Raw genomic sequence first — 23,206 nt, 5'->3', positions numbered from 1 at the left:
CTAGACTATAGACTAGACTATAGACTAGACTATAGACTAGACTATAGACTAGACTATAGACTAGACTATAGACTAGACTATAGACTAGACTATAGACTAGACTATAGACTAGACTATAGACTAGACTATAGACTAGACTATAGACTAGACTATAGACTAGACTATAGACTAGACTATAGACTAGACTATAGACTAGACTATAGACTAGACTATAGACTAGACTATAGACTAGACTATAGACTAGACTATAGACTAGACTATAGACTAGACTATAGACTAGACTATAGACTAGACTATAGACTAGACTATAGACTAGACTATAGACTAGACTATAGACTAGACTATAGACTAGACTATAGACTAGAATCAAACCCACCGAAGGCCACAATCAATCAAAGTTCATACTATACATTATAGTATAACCTTCAAGTCGACTTCTATCCTTTATATAAACTCTTCATTTCATTATTAACATTGGAAAAAACACAACAACAACATATTATTGGTTGATTTTGTTATCATTGTCCCTATGTATGTCTCCATACTAAAGGGACTCTTGGCAATATGTTGTCATTTTATTCAACCAAGCTGAAAGTAATAACGACTCATTGTCAGTCAGCAAGTGAATGAATAGCTACAAAAATAACAAACAAACTGACGGACTAGCTGATTGTCTAACTGAGCGAGTCAGTTAATAATGCGACAAATGTATAAGTATCAATTTAACAAACAATAATCTGTCAAATGAAAAAAATTTCGTCTAAACACATTACTCTTTATCTAGATACAATGTTTTCGGATGTTGAGTGATATAAGTTCATTCGGTTTATTTCTAAAGTTTGACAATGTAAGTGGGTAATCAATCAATTTAATTTACTTTGAATGTCATAATTAACTGACATTCATTCTACTCAAATAGAAACAAACAAACAAAAAAATATTGAAATGGTTTTGAATATTTTATAATGACATTTTATATCTATTAGTTTTTAATCGATTATTTATAAAATTTTAAATACTTAATAGCATTAGAAAGAGATAGATAGTGATTCTCGAATACATAAGTTTGTTATAAGTCAAAAAATTTGATTTAAGCAAAACTAGGACACACATAAGGACCTGTGTTTTAAATTTTTTTGAAATTTTTTTATGAGAATTATATTATCGACGGTAGTTAAAAAAATTAGCAATTTTATTAAAAAACTTTGATCTCTTCAAGTCTTATGAAAAAATATGTATTAATTTCGATGTATTAAACTCCAATGCTTACCTGTAGTAGGACTTTTGGAGGCAAAAACTAGGATAACATTTAGATGATAGCAAGAGAATTGTATGTTTCTTAAAATTTGCAGTTTTAGAGTGTCACTATTTCTTTCTTTTAGAGTAAACTATTTCTTAATAATAATTTAGTTTTTCCATTTTTTCCCAGCAAGAGACATATGAAAAATATTTACTACTCGATTTGCGTTATTAAATTTAAAATAAAATTCAACACATTTTATGGTAATTTTTTTTTAGTTCTATTATATTCGTTTTTTTTTTTTAAGTAGAAAAAAACTTAAAAGACATATCTTAATTCTGTAATGTATTCGTTATATTACACTGAAAATAATCGTAATATAACGAAAAATGTTATACATTATACGAAATCCTTGGTTTGCACCAGAAACTTATTTCGTAATATATCTACGTAATCTAAATGATACTTCGTATCATTTAGATTACGTAGATGTAGTCTAATAAGGAGTTACAAACAAATTTTTTATACGATTAAAGACAATTATTTTTTTCTTATTATTTAAATATTACAAAATGTTTTCGTACATTAACAAAAATTAGAAAATAGTTAATTTAAATAATATTTCGTAATATTTACAAAATTTTCATAAATATTAAGAATCAAGTACCCAACAGAACTTCCAAAGAAGCGAAAAAGAAGTAGAATTTACTGCGTGGAAGTACTAAAAATAACCTGAAGAAGTGATGACTTCAACACAGGAGAATATATTTTGTTCGTAAAGTTAGTATAAATTGTTTTCAGTGTGTGCTGACGTTAAAATGTGCATAAATTGTATGCACATATAAAAATGGCAAACTCTAACAAGAAATTTGCACAATAAAAACCCACAAGAATACAAATTATTCAGAAAAAGAACCATAAAATGGAGTTTCTCACCCAGACAACCATGCATAAATAACAATCCTGCAGTTCGTGGTAATCGCGACGAGAAATAGCGACTAACCACACTAAGGTATTTATAAAATTGGAAGATCTTTTTGAAGTCGTTGATTTTTGTCAGTGATAATATCATTTCCCATTTTTAATGTAAGATAAGCATTCTGCGTCAAAAGAACTGCTCCTCTTTTAACATCGAAGTAGACTTAATTCAATTTAGAATACTTTATTTTGAAATAAAGCATATCTCAGAGAGAGAGAGAGACGAATCAGTTTTTATTGAAACAAATAATAATCGAACTTTACAAAGTTTTTAGTAGGGTATTCAATTATTCAGGTTTTTATACCCTACACAACTTTAGTGGCGAAACTCATAATAATATTGGTCCTATATACCCACCTTAAAATATATCAATCGGTTTTCTGAGTCTATTTTCGTCCGTCTGTCTGTAATCAAAATAAAATTTGCACTTTTGAATATCATTCAGTGACAATAGAAGATCTATTCGATTTATTATTTCTCATGACTTCCATACTAATGATCCCCAGAGGGCTGCAAAAGCATGTTCTATACAAGCCTTGATGAACCTCATGAATTTATCAATGTTCGTAATGATAGAACCTTATTTTATTACTATTTCCAGAATTAATTGTCCAATTCGCAATCGAAGTCGTATCGTTGTAGCGTTGTATGTCATAAAAATTTTTCGAATAAAATTTTTTGAAACAAAAACAAATCAATAATAAAAAAAACTACGACATACTACGATACAACCGTACAACACCGATTGTGAACTGGACAAATATGTTCCAACGAAATAGTATAAAACTACTGCCGAAGATCTTATTAGAAATACTTAAGAAACACAACAACATTCTTCAAAACTGGTAAATACAATATCAATAATTCTAAGTGATATTTAGCTGAAGTTTGACTTGCATGGACTTTGGAATCCTTAAGTGATAATTAAGTTTTTTTTTTTATATAGCATAAAGTGGATCAACAAGACAAATTATCAAAAAGTATATTTATTTAACTTTAAAAGGATTAGACATTCTAAAAAGGAATACTATAATTCCTAATAAGACTGCAAGGCAACTGACACAGTACATTAGAACACTTTCTGTCATAAATAAAGTTTTATACAGATACAAATGTGTGTATACTTACTCTAGAACATGCATTTAAATACACTCGAATAGTTGGAAAATCCTCTTGTAATATTCATTAAATATCCTATATACATTCAAACTTTACAAAAATTTTTTCTCGAGTGCACTTTTCCATTACACTCTCGAAGAAGAGGGAATTTTTGCAAAGTATTATTGTAAAAATAGGAATTTGAATTTTTAAATTAGTTTTGTTAACTTTAGATTTTTTCTATTTTGTATATTTTTTCTTTTATTGTTACATTTCCATTTTTTTTTTCTCGTTCATGTACTAAAATATTACAAATGTCTATGTAAGCAGTGAGCACACACTCAATGAGTAAGTGTAAGTGGAAAATTGTCTACAGGAATGTAAAATAGAATTCCATATCCTTGTAAATATAATAATATAAGAAAAATAATATGTATGTACTTATGTATTTAAATATTTGTTATATGTAAGAGTTTGTAAGAGGCAAATTTCTTGAATAGGAATAAACATAAAATTTGTTTTAAACAAAATAAAAGAAACAAAATGTTTTGAATTTATTTGCATTAAATGCAACATAGAAATTTTACTAGAGAATAGTGGTTTTAATTTCAAAGCTTTTAATGATTTTGTATAAATGTGAAAATCTATGCATATAATGATTTGATTTAATGATAAACATGATTTAGTTAAAATAAATGTTAATGATAATTTATACAATTCTGAAGTTACAAAATGTTAAATTAAATATTAAATAAATTTACAAAATTTTAACAAATAAGAAATTCAATTTGTGTGTCCTATCAAATTGATATTAAGAAATTTTAATATTGGCACCTTATATTAAGAACTATACTCACCAAGCAAAAAATAACTTCCAAAGAAGCGAAAAAGTAGTCGAATTGATTCCATGGATATACTGATAAAGACCTGAAGAAGTTATGATTTTAATACAGGTTTGTCATATGAGGGATGTACTTTTTTTTAATTCCAAATTCATTACATCTGAATTCATTCTCAGGAAGTTATTTTTATGTTCTTTTTTGGAAATTATTAGGAATTGGAATTGTAGTGTTATAGAATACAACTAATTTGATTCAAATAATATTAACATTAATAAATTAATTACACGCATTTATTAATTAACTCCAGAATTTATAAAAAATTGGATTCTTTTCGCTTCTTTGGAAGTCATTAAACAACACTTGCACAGAGGGTAAAAAAATCACTTACTCTTACTTATGAAGTGGATATAAATGTTATTCTTTTAGAAGTACTTCGTTTTATTCACTGATTGTTTGAAACCTATTTTAATAACATTGAAGATATTTTTTCACAAATTCTATTGAGGCTGTTATTTGGGACACTCTATTGTGTAACCAAAGCACATGCTATATAACTGAAAATTATAGTATTTTTATACCCACCAAGAAAACAATAATATGCTCATTATTGTGATTTCGTAATACATCATTATATGTATTAGTTTAAGACTCACAACTGTCCGTCTGTCTGCTAGATGAAAAGACAAAAATGATCAAACTAAATAAGCAAAAGACCGCTTAGTTTGGCTGATTTATGAAGATAACCTATCGGGAAGTCCCGCTTAAATACGTCTGGTCCAAAAATCATAAAAAAACATGTTGTCAATACCTTCGGAACAAATCAGATCGCCAGTCGGGCGGATATGAAATATTGATATAAGAAAATAATTCTGAGTCGATCAGTATACTTAATGTTGGATATAGCAACAACAATTTGGCATCCAGTATGATGGTGTTGTAATTAAAGGGATAAGATCAGCCTGCTGGCTCGCATGTGGCTCCCTTAAGATACCAGTATAGTGAAATTCGAAAAAACAGGAACCGAAATCTCTTTCTACCAAGTTTTATAACGATCGGACAATAACAAACCCTATGAACTATATAAAAAGTGCCATAACTGATCAAGAATACCAGTATATCAATGAAAGGCGATATATGTGGATGGGTCCAGTATTGTCCTTTGTCGCCATAAAAAGAAAATTACATTACCACTAATAACTATGTTTGAAATGCCAGTATATGACATTCGTCACAAATAAGTTCTATGGGAAGCTATTTTCATATTTACCCTACATAGTCTTACATTCAATAAAGGTTTTCGGCCCATGTCCTTCCAAAAAGTGTCATGAAGTCTTATAGAACTTAAATAATTGGAAGCTTAACAGAAACTTTTAAAATTCGCCAAACATCAAGTACATTTGTTTAATATCAGAAGATATTAAAAGACGATTATGCATTGTATCGTAGAATGGATTCATTATGATAATCAGCAGCCCAAGAAAAGTCCGGCCAAATAGCAGAATATACCATTGATGCTAAGGAAACAATATGTACTAAATGGTATCAAAAGTTATTATGCATAGCACTATATGCTTCACTTCAGCACAGAGCATTCGTTTCATTCATTCCGAAAGATATTTATTCTAATTTTAATGCTAGCATTTGATTTTAACACAAATTATTTTTACTTTCAAATAAGCTGTGGAGTGTTGAAAACACCCAAGGTGATGGGAATATGTGTATCTCAAAAAGATATGACATCTAATCAATTTGAGAAATGATTATAATTATATACCCATTTCAAAGACTTTTTTAATATTTTTAAGTTTTAACTTGTTGATTAGGGTACGAGTATACATATACAAATACACTTTTACAAAAACAGTGGTAAAAATCCAAAGGATTTCCATGAGCAAGGCCTTCAGAATATCTTTTTAGAATATGTGTGTGTAAAATTTATTTTTTTAAAGAAATTCCTTTAGTTATATAATAAACTCAAGACCTATTCTCCAAAGATCGATAGATGGTTTTGTAGTACTGAATTTTGTAAAATTTCTCTTAATTTCTCACGAATCGAAATTGTAAATTGAGACCAACGTGAAGAGACCTATTGCATATCGGTCAAAATCGGCATGTCGGTCAAATAAACGAATCGTATTAAACGGGTATTAAGACCGCACCAATTCTGGAACTCTGCAAATGAAAATAAGATAGTCTTTTCCGGAATGACATCCAGATTTAATTTGTAATATATATCGGCCTTTTCGAAGGCCTAATTTCCCATTCTTTTTACCACTGACTACTTATGTATACACCTAACAAAAATAAATAAACACATATGTACATATGTATGAAAATGTTCATACACATGTGTTAAAGTTTGTCAGTTTTGTCATCTTTTGTATGTCACATAACACAGCAAGATATTAAAACTCGTATAATATTATATGTATATTTGCTGCAGGACATTTTAGTCAAACAAAAAGCAAATAAATGTACATAAATTATACACAACAACACTCAAACAAAATCTTAGATTTGTTTTTATTTCTGTTGCGGCAAATTTTTTTTAAAAGAAACTGCAAAAAATATGAATTATGCAAAAATGAAAGAGACATACATTGAAATATCAAATAAAGTTGAAACAAGTAGAGTGAAGGAGGATAGACGGGGAAGGACCAAAATGGCAACTACTAAAGATTTTCATGTCACGAAAAATATTAAAATTAGCTTTAACTTTTTACTCGTTGCTGGTGAGGATGATGGCGATGATGTTGATGATACTGTGGCAAAGATGGCATCAACAAGGGGATGCCAAACATGAAGGGGAACTACGGAACGTATTGCCGTTGGTGAGAATATAAAATGAAGAAAATGAAAAAACAAAACAGATACTGAAAAATTGGCCAAAATAAAAAAGAAATGCCAAACACCCAGTTTTATAAAGTACGTGTTATATAAGTCGGTATGTCTGTGCTATGGCAGGGGGGTTAAAGTAAGGAAAAAATATGTGATGTTTAAAAATGACAGTTATGAGTTGGTCTATTTGCAATAAACTGAATGTTTATTTGTTGTTTTGTACACTTACGTTTGTATTAGTTGTTCAGGGTATATGTAGTTGTGTATAAAAAAAAAGATGAAAGAACGTGCTACAGAGAAATAATCAAACAAATAATGTTAGAGAGTTATTATCGGTTAAATGGGTTTGCAATATGGTTGGACCATTTCACTTCCAAGTTCTTTTTATGTAAATACGGCAATCAGTATCAGAACCGTTCCTGCGTTTTAGTATTACGCTAGTATATATCGAGGGCTCCGTGAGAAATCCGGAGTCCTTCAATATAGAACACATTGAAGGATTCGGGATTGTACATCAGGCAGAAATATCTGCTCTCAGCGGAATGGCTGGTCATTTTCGGGGTCAATACGTTGTCAGTAGTGATCTTACAACGTTTGTTAACACTTATACGATGGCTGAGCATAAAATGTAGATGTCGACAACGAGTGTTGTCTTAAGTATACTTTGACAACGGATGTTAAAGAAAAATTATAAACACCTTGGTTTCAACATGGTACTAGACGAGTATATTTCTTTTTTCCTCTGTGTAGTATGTACGTCGACTAAAACTAATACAGTTATAAGATATATAGCGGGTGCATTCCAGTTAAAAAGATTGGATAGGATATCTAAATGGTTTCCTGTTCACAACAAACAACAACGTCTTTACTGGTATCTCTCTTACAAGTTGAAATTACTTAATTCCTTCAATACAAATTCTATGTAAAAGACTTAAGCATGTGGTTCAAGGAAATAACTTATCACACCACACTGAGCTGCTTTTGAAGTATCCTTTAATATTTAGTTAATATAACATCATACAGATACAGAATCAAGTGACACACAAATGCCTAGTTATGGGATACCACCACCTTTGCAATGCAAGGATCTTAAGTACCATCTACATACATTGCTGTCTTCGATAGCGCAAATAGTAAAACAATTGCAGTTGACACTTCCACCGAATCCTTTTCTGACATACATATACCATAGGGTATTAACACCACTTCTACAAACAGGGCTCCCCCGGGGGTATGTTACCTTGGAGAAATCTCCACCTTGGTGTTATTGCAATCCCAAAATAAAGAGGTGCTAACAATACACCTATTCTGCCAGGACAATAAACTTCCTCGCCTTGGAATGGTTTAGCATGGGCAAGACTTGTCTTGACTGTTCATTTTGTTAAGGTTCTTTCATAAAAGATCGTTCTCAAGTCCCAGTGGATGAAGAAGACCATTGTGAAATAAGACCGACAAGGCAGGTGTCTACGTAATGCACTCGATTTTCTCCCAATAGGGCTCCCTCGGGGGTTTGTTACCTTACCTCATCTAGGTGTGATTGCAATCCTGAGAAAAAACGAGGCAACCAATACTTCTCATGTTTATATACATCCTTTCCTTGCAATGATTTAATATGACCCAGTTGCCCACAAGACTATGTTCTGGTTTGTCAGTTAGTTGAGGTTCCTTTAAGATCCACGTAGTTTACCTAGGATTATGTTTTGGCTGGTAAGTTGGTTAAGGTTCTTTCGGTATCCACGTAGTGGCTGTTGTTTGAAACAAAATTAGCGGGAAAAGAACTTGTCGTTTAAAGAACTGATGCACCATGAAATCCATAATTCATGGTAGTTCGGTCCTGTTGGCGTGACCAACAAGTACTATGGAACTATGCGTTGGAAATGTGTTGGTGTTAATTGTATATAATTCGGTAACTCAACCGCCCGTATACCTAGAATGAGTGTGTTGGATAAATGAGGTTGAATGGCGATGTATGAATAGTGTCTTATATGAGTTATACTATTGAAATTTCCTTTCTTGTGTAGCTGTGTTAGGGAAAAACTCTGTTCACGTGAATGAGAAAAAAGTCCTCAAGATATTTGATGTATTCATATTTACTGTACATAGGTACTGTTACCGACTCAACAGAGGCCATCACAACTGCGTGGTTGTAAACGGAAGTAATTTTTATACATCCCGGAAGTTAAGCAATGGGTCAACAATGGTTAGAGATTATATAGCTTGAGTACTTGAGCAAAGTGCTTAAACATACATGGGTCGACACAGTCATGTACAAAAATTAAAACCGGCGTGTAAGATACACAATAGGGCGTAGTGAGTCGTCGAAGAAGCTCGTCCAGTGGTTGAAAAATACAACCTTTAAATAGGCCAACACGGCGCTCACATAAATTACTTCGACATTCCCCCAACGGAGCATATTACCTTGATGAACTTTCCCCATCTTGGTGTGACTGCAATAACGCGACTATAAATTGATGAAGTCAAATGTTTCTTCGCAAAAGAGTACGCGCACAAATGAAATAATTCGAACGTGAGATAGTCCTTTTGGCATATTCTTACATAAAACACTCGACTTATGTAGGGTATTAACATTTGCATCATAACTAACAATAATGTCAGATGCCACAAATAATGCTGATGTCGAGAGAAAACATGGGTTGTTCTACAAAGCAGTGTTATTAAGAAAAAAATCAACTATAAAAATAAAAAAACAACATAAAATAAACAAGAATAGATCTTAAAATGTCACTACAAATAAACAAAGCGTTAGAAATGTTTGTTGTCAGGCAATTTCGTACATTCCACTTCATAAAAATTATGATTGGCTTTTTGTTTCTTTTTTTAGTACGCCGTCTAACCAGCCAACCACACTACCACCCACAAAATTACCACACAATCATTTTGTCGTCCTTTTCGTTTCCTCCCAAAATTTAGTTTGATGTAGGTGATATATACATATATACCCATCTGTTTCTGTAAGTGTATGTGAACAATATTTAATTTATTTGTGTGTGTGTGTGTGTGTGTGTGTGGATCTTGGGTTTATTTCTCCTTTTTATTTCAGTTAGGAAAAAAAGTATGTATAAATAAAAAATGAGGAAAATTAGCATATTTATGAGTTGATGATTTGCTTTTGGCATTTGTGTGTTGTTAAAGTAAATGAGGTGAAATAAAAAAAAAGTTGTAAATTTTCTTCTTCTCTCTGTTACGGGTTGTCTCCATCTTGTTTCTATTTCTTTTTTGTTTCATTTCTTTGGAAACTTATGTTTTATGTCAATGTATTTTTTTTTTATTTTGAAGACTTTGTACCAATACAGAAGAAGAATAGAAGTTTTATTTAGTATATTTTTCTTAATAATATTTTATCATGAAGAAAGTATCTAAATTAGATTCTTGATTTGTTTCTTGAATTTGTAATTTTTTCATGTTTTTTTATGTTTTTCTTTATTTTTACTTTATGTGTTTTGTTGATTTCTTTTTTGATGTTGGCTTTTTTTTAAGAAAATTTTTAATTTGAAAACTTATTCAGAAGGAAAAATGTTTACTGGTAACTTTATAATTGGTTATTCACAGCCATAACTTTTCTTTTACATTTCCATGAATTTAAATTATACATATTTACGTTTACATGTTTATAAATTAAGTTTATTTTAATTATATTTTTAGGGAATAATCAAATGTGCTTTTATTATTTACACACATACATTATCGCTTATTTACTACCAAAGTGGCATAATCCAAAATTCAAGATTTTTGGTACTGAATTTTGGAAAATCGATTTATTCATATGTCCGTCTATCTGTTTGTGTTTTGTACGCTACAAGGCAGAGGGCGAACTCGAACAAGTAATAAAGTATAGTCGGGCATGGCCGACCATATAATACCCTACACCATGAGTATATTTTTAAAAAAAATTTTTATAAAGAAACTTTTATGTTGATTATTACCTTAATTCCAAAATATTTAAGCAATTTATTGATAAAAAAAACTAAAATTTCTAATTGAGGCTTTATATAGGTCAAATATGGGCCGATCCTCGGTAAATTTGGGAAAAGGATATATTTTTAAACAACAATTAATTTTGTTGAGTTTCGTTGCGATACAAATGGTTACAAGTCAATTATAGACGTTTAAGACATTTTTTGAAGGGGGGTTTGTATGGGAGCTAGAGTCAAATAAGTGACGATCCTTACGAAAATCTGCAGTGTCATTTATACTGATATAGAACTTATTTGTCAAATCGAGCGGTACGGTCGTACGGGGGCTAGGTGAAATAATGGACCGGTTTCAACCATTTTCAATAGGCGTCGTCCCTGTGGCAAAAAACATGCTTGTTCCAAATTTCATCAAATTATCTTGAAAATTGCGGCCTGTACCTTGCGCACAAGGTTTACATGGACAGCCAGCCAGCCGAACAGACGGACGGACAAAACGGAAAAAATATGGTTGTGGAAATCACGTTCTAAAATATATTATCATTATAAAATTATTGAGAAAATATTTTTGTTTCAGAGAATCATACTCAATTTATAAGTGCCGTAGACATACAAATGATTACTGTAACTAAAATATTGTTTAAATCTAATTAAAACAACAATAATGTGATATTGATAACAAAATATATATTGTTACAGTGAATATAGCAAAGTTGTAGTAACCATGTCCATACATAATTTTTCTCTACGTGCAGATATTGAAGATTATAAATATATATTTATTTTAAAATGTTCCATTACATTTTTTCATCAATACCACCAATAGCATCTAAAACGGCACTCCATTTTTAAAACAAAACTTTATTGAAACTTCAACTCTTTATCGTTTTAGTTAAATCAATAGACATTATCAACACTAATCGCTAGAAGTGAATAGATTTTAGATATTAAAAATCTTTAACAACTGTTATAATTTTACAAGTAAAACGTTTGTTTAACCACTCATCCTTACGGTGATATAGTGAACAATGTCCTCAGGACAATCATGGCGATGATCTGTTGATAAAACAAACTCATTAAGTGGTGGGTGTGTTTAGTGTTATTCTTTTTCTAAACTATTTTAGAGACATAATTGTCCAATTCACAATCGGTTGTACAGTTGTATCGTAGTATGTCGTATTTTATATAATTGATTGATATTTATTTCAAAAAATTTAATTTGAAAAATTTTTATGACATACAACGATACGACATCAATTGTGGATTGGACAAATATTATAGGCATCGGAAAAAGGGTCAGGGATTCAAATCGAAAAACATTTATAAAGAAAATATTATGATTGTTAAAGTTATTATGATATGAGAACATTTCAAAATATTGGTAATTGCCAAAAAATAATTATTTGGTTCAAGGATATTACCTATTAAAATTGCTCAAAAATTTGATTACTACTTCAGAAGGATCTCATGCAAAAGGTTCTGAGAATATGATGTACCAACTCATAATTTAAATGCATTCGCAAAGTAAACAGTCGTCATTTTTTATCCCCAAGTAGTTTATAGAGTTGACTAAAAAATAACTTAAGCGAACAGACTAATTGTCATGCATTGACTCCGTTGAACTGACTTTGGCTTTTTGGAATGAATGGGCCGACAATTATCTCAAAATTTACAAGTTTTTGAGACCAATTTAGGAAAGATTAAGAAAGTTATTGTAATGCTGTGTAGATTTTTATTCAATTGAGGCCAAAAAAAAGTAAAAATGTTTAGTTGGGCATGTCCGACCATATGATACCCTACACTAGGCTCGGATCCAGTTTAATCGTTTAGGGTTTGGGAATGTTCTTTTTTTATATACTATATTTTTTCCTTATTTATATATTTTGTATGAAAAATTTTCCGCTTTCGGGGGGGAAATGTCCTTTTTTCCCTCGTGTTATTTTCTGAAGAAGAGTTTGTATGGGGGCTAGGGGCTAGTGTCAAATAAAGCCCGATCATTACAAAGGTTGGTAGTGACGTTTATGGTTTTATAAAACTAAGTTTTGTCGATTTTTGTTCAAATAAAAGAACATTAAACGTAATTATGAACCCAAAAGCCCTATTCGGGGAAACGGTTATATGGGTACTAGCGAAATAAAGGGCCGATTTGAACATTTTTTAATAGCGTTCATCCATTGGGCCGAATTTCATCAAATTATTTTAAAAATTGTGACCTTAGCAAGCGCACAAGCTTTACATAGACACACAGACAGACAGATTAACGGACAAAGTTAAATTAACTCAGAAAGTGATTCTGAAACGATTGGAACACCTTAAGGTGTGAATAAGACCAATACCTTTGGGTGTTACACACATCAGTACAAACACACAATGTAGTGGTGTAGGGTATAAAAATTTACTTTTTTTTACTATTCCCGTATTTGTAATATATAGCATAGTTTGAGAAGTATTCCTACAAAATAGTCGTCCACGGGACACCCTTAACTACATATGTACGTATGTTTTTGGCATTTCATTTGCAATTAGTTACATAAACGTTGCAAATAAATTTTATTGTTTAAATTCTACACAACTTGGCTATTACCATACGTCCGTCGCTCCGTCGTTCATTTTGTGTAATTTCGTTTTTTTTTTTTTAATTTTTTGGGTTGGGCCAGTTAAAGTCATAATGACATGTCATTAAGAATTCATACCAAACAAAAAAAGTTAGCGGTAGCTAATTTTGTTGACCGCTTTTACTTTCATTCTTGTTTTTGTTTTATTTTCATGTAATTTTTACATTCTATCACAGCTTGTATTTTGGTTGGTTGTATATTTAGTTTTTGTAGTTGGTGGTTGAGTTGATATTTGTTTTTTTTTTTGGTCTTATCTTAAGTCAAAACAATTTTCATATTTTTTTCTAGTTGTCATTTCTTGATAAGCTCAAACAGACAAACATACACATGTAAACAATGTTAAAAAGGATGAACAGGATATTTTTTTGTTTATATTTTATTATTAAAGCATTAAAGTAGGCAGTTATATTGTAGTTTATTGTTGTGGAACATGCTAAAGAACAATTAGCAATATACAAAATAATTTGCGCCCTGGGATACAATTTACTCTTTATATAATTTCTAGGATGGGTTTTTTAACGCTCTTGTTACAATTTACTCTACAAGGAATATGCTTAGACAAAGTTGTATACGAGTGTGTACACGTGTGTCTTTTGGCTAATTTCCACTAATTTTAATTTGAATTTTATTTACCAACATTTTAATACGTTTCTTGCTTTTTTTTTTAGTTTTTAATTTTTATTTTGTCAACAATTATGCTAATTTGTTAGACGTAAATATATTTGTATGTATGTAGTCACAATCCATAAGTTGGATTGCTGTTAGTATGCCAACTGTTTTTAATGTCTTTGACTGGGTGGCCATCCTCTATGGGGGGTTTGTTAACTTTTAGTTAAGTTTTATTACGAAAATATGTTAATGATTCTATAGTTACTTAGTAATAGTAGTATTTTTTTCATATATCCTTTTAGTCCTTACTAAATATAATTTTGGATTAAACACAATTTAATATATATAAATATCCAACGACCTTAAAGATTTCACTCCTAATTGAAACCAACTCATGTTAATCGTGCCCATAAGAACCTATCAATTTGTAATTTTCATTACAAAATCCTGTATCGAATACGATGACAACATCACGGTAAAAAAGCCACAAAATGTTTATTGAAACATTACAAATACTTTATTAATTGATTTCATAAACAATTTTGATTTAATTATCTAAGTAACAGACAATTCTGGAAGGAATCTTTCTTATAGATTTTTGACTACATATACGTTTTGAATTCTCGATAATTCACTTAACAGTAGCAGTATAGCTACGAAATTTGACATATATAATATAAGATAATAATAGTATAAGAACAGAAATCTATCTTTCAAATTTGAAACACTCATAACTGGCTTATTAATAGCAATATTATGACGAAATTCAACACAAATAATTGATCCTACCACTATATTAGATCCTCATTGGAAAATGACCCTATCGCACTTAAGTGACTTAATAATAGCAGTAAGCGACGAAATTCGATACAAAAAAGTTTTATAAAAACAAAATCTCTCGACCAAGTTCGAAGAGGATCGGAACATAATAAGTAGATCTTATTCAGAAAATTACTCTAACGCTCATAACTGATCTAAGGAAATGACTTTAAAGCTCAAAACAAGCTTATTAATACCAGCATAGTGGTAAAATTTGTTATAAACAAGTTTATAAGAACTCATATATATGTATCAAATTTAATAAGAATAGATTCAAAATTGCCCCTACCACGCACTTACAGTCTACTTTCGAAAACGATGTTACGACATACAATAGGCTAAAATACAAGAAAAGTTGTAAAAATCAACACAAAAAATATTTACCTAATTTTGTAAGGATGGGTCCATTTTGTCAATAAAACGTGCAATATTTAAAAATATAAAATTTTTTGGCATCTTTTTATAGAAAGCGTGTAAAAAAATAATTTTTTTGAAAAAAATATATTAAAATTTTCAAATAGACCAAGTTTTTAGTATTTAACTGTATGCAAACTTTCTACATTATTAATTACTATATTTTCAATTTCCAAAACATATGTTTTAATTCGAAAAAAACACTAAAATTTCGGATCGTACGATCATGATTTACATCTTATTGTTGATATGACACCCCATTCGTTTATAGGGAACTTTTCAATTATTACTTAATAAAGAATTAAACATTTTCTTACAATATTAACTTGTACATGGATCAATTTCAATGGGAGTGATAGGTTTGTATGGCTTTAGAGAGTTAGGATCATAACAAGTTCCAAAAAAGGACTGTAAATTTTCATTTGTTAATTAGCTTTTTACCTAACTCTTCCAACTTACTTTTAGATTTTGACAATTTTTCACAATAGAAAGTTTTATTTTTTTAAATTTATCGTCTGAATTTCTAGAGATCCAATACCAATTCCAAATGGTTCAATGAGGATTTATTTTCAAATGAAATGTACGATTGTAAGGGTAAATAAATGCATGGAAATGAGCAAATAGCTAATTGCCTTGCTTTCCTTCCCATGTACAGAACGATTGCAAAATTACAAAGTTGTTTATATTGTTTTCTTAGTTTTAATACATTGTTCGTTAATTGAATCAGAATGATTTTAAAATATATAAAGGGTTTTCATATAAACGTTCAAAAGCCTCGCAAACTGTGCAATCTGTGCATTTTGACTTTAAATTGATGCATTTGATCGCCTATTTGAACTGATAATTTTAAACTAAATTTTCACTTCTAAATAATACAGATAGACATTTGTGCAAATGTGCAAGTTTGCACACGTGTTTCATTAATCCCCTTAAAATTTTTTTTTAAATAAATAAAATGTGTGTATGAAACTAAAGAGCCACAGCTCCACATCCAAAGAACCACGTTTGGCTCGCGAGCCATAGTTTGCCGACCCCTGCCCTAAAACAATGCCATGTTTTAACCACAACAACACTTAATAGCTATGTTGTCTTTAAACTTAGAGAAGTATGTATCCTTTATTTTTATTTTATGCTTCCTAATTATGATAATCATCTAATTAATTTTATATACACATAATAAAGCGCCACATTGAAATCAACTTTAAACCATTTTAATAAAATTCTTAACTTCTATTTCGAAATGAATCTAAATTAAATTACATTGTCTTTTTCAAGTCACAGTCTAAATGTCATTAAAGACATTGACATTGCATGTTATTATTTTATTGTAGTTATATTTTTAATTTTTAGTACTGGCTAAAGTTGAACGACGACCACTCCCTGATAATAAAGTTCTTTAGTTTTTTTTCTTCATTCATTTATAGACCATTTGATGATTCGCCATTTGTTTTAATTTAACTCGCAGGTTATCAGTGTTGTTTGACACCAATATTAATTTGTTTTTTGTCTTGTAGTGTTGCTTTCTTTTCACTGTCCTAGGTTAGACATATATGTACATATAAAAAGAAATGTTTCTGCTTGTTAAATTTTAAGAGTCCTTAATAACTAGATTATTTTTATGATTTGTAAAGTTTGTTAAAAAAATAACTTATGTTGGAATATGGACATAAACACTGTAACAATAAAACGAAGTATTTCCAAAAGAATTATATTTATCACCGCTTCAAAAGTAGTACTAAGTGAATTTGTTTACTTTCTGTGGAAGTGATGTTTATAGACTTCCAAAGAAGCAAAAAAATTCCAATTTTGTTTAAAATTTAAGGTAAATTTATACCCTGAGTATATAGGGTTTGTGCTGATGTTTGTAACGCACAATAATATTGGTCCTATACCCACCTTAAAGTATACCAATCGGCTCAGAATCATTTTCTGAGTCGAAATTTTGTACATGATATTCGTCCCCTGGTACGAAGCCTATTGAAAATGGTTCAGATCGGTTTATTATTTCACCTGGCTCCTATACAACTAGATATTACTCTAACCGAAACATATTTAAGATACTTTACTTTTTTACTTTCTTTATATATACAGATCAAATCATCCTGTTGTATACCGAATAAAAAATTTTAGAAAACTATGTGTGATTGATTCCAAAAAGGGAGAAGGTTATTGCATGGGATGGATGGCTCAAAACTAGGAGATAAAAGATCTTCATTAAAAGCTATTTTCTACTTCCTTTTTTACTGATGTCCCCAAAGTCTAGTTGTATTATGTTTATTTGTATACCCAGTAATGTCGATTCTAGTTAAACCTAATCCATGTAAAAAGAAGTATGAATTTATAGTCGGACATTGCCGACCATATGATACCCTACACCAGTCAGTATGTTAAAACTATAGATTATTTTTTTTAATAAAGCATTTAATTTGTTTTATTATGGAATATTTTTACTTATTTTTGACAAAAAAATAGATTTTCTACAAGCGGGCGGGAGAGTAGGGGTAAATATGGGGAGTAGGGGTAAATATGGGCCTATCCTTATAAATTTTGGTAGATGAATTTACGACTACTTCAAAGTCATTTATGTTGATTTTAATCGTTTTATTAGTAATTGTAAGTTAATTTTCTAAGTCAAGTCATTTGCTAAAGGGGAGTTTTTATGGGGGCTAGGGTCATATAAGCCCCGATTACTATAAAAATTTGTGCTGTCATTTATTGTTATATAAAACTAATTTCTGCTGATATTTGTTGATATTATAAAACATTTAACGTAATTATATGGCTAAAGGCCCGATAAGGGGGGTACGGTTCTATGGTGGCTAGGATTTCAACCATTTTCAATAGCGTTCGTCCTTGAAACAAGAATAGAGTATGTGCCAAATTTTATCAAATTATCTTGAAAATTGCGACCTTTAGCGTGCACTCAGAAAGTGATTTCGAGCCTGTTGGTATACTTTAAGGTTTAGGACCAATATTTTTAGGTGTTACAAACTTCAGCACAAACGCATAACACACTCCCCACTATAGTTGTGTAGGTTAAAACTAGGTCTATTGTTCTTTTGTGTTATCAAGTTTTGATCTTAAAGTTGCCTGCTATATGCAGGTAATTTGGAATTCCATCACTGCATTTCGATGCGGTAAATGTTTCATATATTTTATTTTCATTCACTTAAATGAGCATTTTTTGGCTCAAAATTGTAAACTAATCATCATATGAAATGAAGTGATACATTTCCGAAACGCTACTGTACTTGTCTTTAAGATCTTTCGATCTTATATATGTAATATGTGGCTTCTTTGTGCCACTAGCTCTGAACTATTTGAAGTTCTTTTGAGAGAAGTTCCTCAAATCAGGTTCCAGCTTCGTTATTGGAAAGAACATTTAGGGAGTAAGGATATGTGATTGCTGTGAGCCACTAGTCCAAAGGATACAATCTGATACCACGAATGAAAGACGACCCTATAACTACAGCTTAGTTATTGATAAGGTGCTTCTGGGAGTAACGTGCTATATGTGAGTTATATCAAAATCACTAAATGAAGAATTGTTAGATTGTAACGTATCCCTACAACGGTAAGAGTTTTAACCGATGGGAAGGACACGTCCAAATACATAATCAAGAATCTTATATTCATGTGTGAAAATATAACACATTGGGGAACATACGTTACTACAAAAAACATTCTGTACTTAAATTATCATCTAACTGCCCTCTAACGGTTGTTAAACAAATTATATAAAACATATAGCTAATTCAACAACCACTTAAGCTTTAAGTTAAATAAGGTCCTGCGCAAAACTTAGAGATATCCTTGAATACACATCAAATACCATACATATCCTTACACACACTTTAAACAAATAAAAAAATGTATGCATGAAGCAGATTAATTTCACAATGTATTGAAGCAACGCATTGACAAATACGTATTTATGCCAAATTGTGTGTCTATATTCACACACACACACAAATATAGCAATTTATTTCACATGTGTATGCGTAGACATGTTTTGTTTTAAGATGAGTAAAATAAGAAAATATCTTAAATAGACAGCATCCTGACTGAAAATGCTGTTATCCTTGTAAAAACTCTACTATTACAGAGTGTGTGTATACAAAATTATAAACATGTGTGTACAAATTACACACATACATATGATACACTTTAATATTAACAGAAATAATTTTAAACAAATATATTTAAGTACTTTTAAGTGAAAATATTTATACACCTAGGAATGTGTGATACGACACACAAACTATGACATTTCTAAACAATATCTTACACATACAAAATCCTTGTTTCATTTATTTTTTTTAGACGTGGTGGTGTTTATAAATTTGTACAGCCCTTTTGAAATGTAGGGGAGTTTTCTTTTATATTTTATACGTTTTTGTTGCTGTTGTAGTTGGTGCCGCTTTATTTGAAAAAGGGTGTATTAGCACAACCCTTAGTCAGGTCAACAGCCCACATTTTTACTGTGTATAGACAATGTAACCAGTACAGTAATATTATGTCTACTATTTTTTCTGTTCGCCTGTTCCGCTAAGGTTGTTCTTAGTTACGACGTAATGTAATACAGCCAATCATTATTGTTACATGAAGGCCATTCGCGGGTTGTTGTTTAACAAGAAATTGAAAACCCCGTTAGTTAATAGTATTATTGTAAAAAGTAATATAAATAAAAACCCTCCGATTCAAAAACATGGTGTGGTAGCAAAAAACAGGCATGAAATGTTAGTTTATAATTGAGGTGATGTAATGAGGTATGTTTGTTTAACCTAGGTACGGATTTGCTTATTAAGGGCCTTTGATCAGCTGTATGTAAAAAATATGTATTATAAAAAATTATGCCAGATTTTTTGCTATTTTTTGTTGCAAATATCAAATCTGCACTCATAGCTGATCAACTCCAATCTGCAGGCCAACTGACCAATTTCGGCTACGGGAAAAGCCAAAATATTCATCAAAAGCTTGGTGACAATAAGGATAACAAAGGCTCATTTTTTACGTTTTGTTACAAATCAGAATTAAGTAATTTGTTTTGCATACAAAACCCCAAGGACAACATTACGGTCAAACTACCAAGTTACATTAGGAACTCTAAACCATGAAATTCTAGAAAGATAGCCATAGCCGAGTAATCATCGCTGCTTACTGGAAGAAAAATTCTAAAGCATTACGTTCAGAAAATGGTGTTTCTGAATATTCGACAATAAATTCTTTTTTAGATCGTTATTTAAGAGTCTTCCATTAAAAGCAACACAAAATAGAATCGATCACGGCTTAGGTGTATTTATTAGGATTTGATAATGTCTTAGTAAAATATGGGATTTCATTCCATTAGTCCGTATTTTCTATACGAGGTTAGGTACAAGGATGTCTTTTAGTAAAAATAGGACTTAACATGTATTATTATCCGATGTTCAGAAACTTAGTTTCCTAGGCGTAAGAATTTTCAAATCAGTGTTCGCAAGGGATTTTATATCGGGAATAAATCCGGAAGGAATGCAAAGGCAGTGCTCCAAAATTGTCCTCTCTCCATGTTTTACAAACGTTTGAATCCAATTTTGTGTAGCTGTACACGTATCCCTTATAATACATAGCAGCATACTTCGACATTAGCATTTCGAGAAAACTTCTCTCATCCTTCCTATTTGATAGGCTCTGAATATATGTAATTATGTCAATCCATGTTTTCACATTCGCGTACGTATTTGCTCGGCCATTTGAATTGAAGTTAGAGTTGGCTTCGATCACGAATTTAACATACAAAAACTTTTTGCCTTTCTCCGCGTATTGTTGAAAGTCATGTGCATCTCAACTTGACTCCATGAAGGGCAATATAAAGGGCAAACACTCGTTTGAATTAGGAATATGAATTAGTGGCCTTCCTTGATATTGAAGGCACCTATAATAATGTAATATCTGACTCGATTTGGCTGTTAGCAAACCGACCTCAACTTAATATGTATCATCATCCAATGTTAAGAAACTCAGTTTCCTAGACGTAAATAATAAAAATCAGTGTTCTTGAGGGTATTTATTTTCAGAAAAATATCACTCCAAAGATAATTTACTCAAATTTCAATGAAAGAAATTTCAATGAAAGAAAGAATTCAATGTACAGTTTTGCACGTAATCCTGCGTTCCCGCTAACGTCAGACATGCTCATTTTGGGAAGGCTTCTCTCGTCCTGCTCTCGTTAGGCTCTGCCTGTCAATAAATAAGTTATTACCCGTTTTCATCAAACTTATTCCAATCCACCGAATGCGTACGTTATTGCTCGAACTTCTGATTAGAAGCTAGTATTGCGATTAATAAAACGGCGGAATATATATGTTTATGGGTCTCAAATATAGAATTTTTATATCAACTTCTTTCGTCAACTACTTTTTCTAGTTAAGTAAGATTTTCGAACGTGAGAGCCAACAACTTTTTGCCCTTTTTCGCGCACTGTTGCAAGTACGGCAACATATCCTGATCGTTTATCTAACATGAAGGGCAAACTCGTTCGTTGATGTCCCTCGAGCATAAGGAATATGAATTTCTTGCCTTCCTTGATATTGAAAGTGCTTTTAATAATATACTATTGAACTCGATTTTATTGAAACTGATTGTTTGACTTTTAGCAAACCGACCTGTAAATTTATTAGTAGGGAAAATTCCACTGTTTATATAATGGCGAAACGTAGCACATCACGTGGCGAGGTCTGATAATTCTTCTATGTGATGTTTCTATAACTCATTACTAAGCATATGCGTATAACGTGGTGGTTAATGTCTCCTCCAAACATTTATCTCGCAATGTCTGCAACATTCAAGGGAACGACTGATACGTTGGAGCTACAACAGTGGTCAAGCTGGCAAATACTGGGTCCCACCTTCACATAGGAAATACTGACACACTTATTGGTGTCCCACTCTCATGCTGTAAGTCCCACATTCAGCATGTAATGGTCTGCTCATATCTGACGTTCATCACTAACCTATTGCTCAACATCAAGAATGACCTGGACTCTCTCTTATGATCGAAGCTCTATATATTTGATGGCATTTTCTAGGATGAATGGATAACATGCATGTTAGAAGATTAACTCTTCCATAAAATGAATATTGCATGAGTTGTTAGAAGAGGTTACTATAGAATACTTTCTCGGCCTCTAAACAGAGTTTCATGGCATTCCAATACTTCATGAAATTGCACATCTCTAAATTATGGACACATAGAAAAATTTACTTGTGTCTCTGGCTAGTTTTATACCACGTCAAGCACGCACATGTAATGTAGTATATGTTGGTTTTTGCGGGATCCTCAAATATTATTACAATGAGAACATTAAGAGACTGGCTGCCTCAACAACCTAACTCAACTTTTCATACCCATTTAAAGGCATCTCAAAAGTCCTTAAAACCCCAAAATATTGATAAAATTACAATAATGTCGATATATAAATTTTAACTACTCAACGACAAAAGGCCCTCTTAGTCAAACTAATACTTATAAAAATACTTCTCTATATTTTAAGAGCGCTACTATAGCTCAACACCACTGCACAATACCGCAAGCAAAGCAATGAGAATGAGAGAGACACACCCTTATTTGTGTGGAAATATTTTCACAGTAAGGGCTGTAGTGAAAGCAAATATTTAGTTACAACTATTACTGCTGTTCGCCTAGTATTCCTTGGGCGTTACCTTAAGAAGGGTTTAGTTTCTGATGGACATGTGTCTACTTTAAATCAGTGTTACATAAAATGCCTTTTTTCATAAATACAACTATAGGTTTTTTCTTGTTCGTTTTTAATTAAACTGTG

The sequence above is a fragment of the Lucilia cuprina genome, chromosome 4 (assembly GCF_022045245.1).
Source record: "Lucilia cuprina isolate Lc7/37 chromosome 4, ASM2204524v1, whole genome shotgun sequence".
Taxonomy (NCBI): domain Eukaryota; kingdom Metazoa; phylum Arthropoda; class Insecta; order Diptera; family Calliphoridae; genus Lucilia; species Lucilia cuprina.
This window is presented reverse-complemented; position numbering follows the sequence as displayed.